Source organism: Bidens hawaiensis, unplaced genomic scaffold (genome assembly GCF_021521415.1).
Source record: "Bidens hawaiensis isolate Kalapana, Puna unplaced genomic scaffold, B.hawaiensis_p1.1 tig00015874_1, whole genome shotgun sequence".
Classification (NCBI taxonomy): Eukaryota; Viridiplantae; Streptophyta; class Magnoliopsida; order Asterales; family Asteraceae; genus Bidens; species Bidens hawaiensis.
Window position 1 is genome coordinate 557,363 of NW_027492421.1, and position 324 is coordinate 557,686.

A 324-nucleotide genomic window follows, 5' to 3' on the forward strand; every position below is an offset into this window, starting at 1 on the left:
GACTCTGTGGCCCAATGGATAAGGCGCTGGTCTACGAATCCAGAGATTCTGGGTTCGATCCCCAGCAAAGTCGCTTATTGTAGGTCCTCTGGAATGGATCTAACAACTTTGCTCGGATTAATCCGTGTTGTTGGTTAGCGGAAATCACCAACGACACTCGGATCTCGGATCTTATATTGTGTGGTTTATTTGCTAGAAGGTAGGTGAAGAAGAGTAGAGAGCAAGAAACTTTTATTTCCTGGAAGTTTGTTTCTTGAATGAGTTGTTTAGAGTTGTTTTGGAGAAATGGGTAAGTGACTCTTTATATAGGGTCCCCATTTCTCC

At 43.2% G+C, this 324-nt stretch overlaps 1 non-coding gene across 1 annotated transcript; it reads left to right on the top strand.

Annotated features, from left to right (window-relative positions):
* TRNAR-ACG (transfer RNA arginine (anticodon ACG)) lies at positions 1-73 on the top strand. The gene has a single exon. It is a non-coding gene; the product is annotated as a tRNA-Arg (tRNA).
* The last annotated feature ends 251 nt before the right edge of the window (positions 74-324 follow it).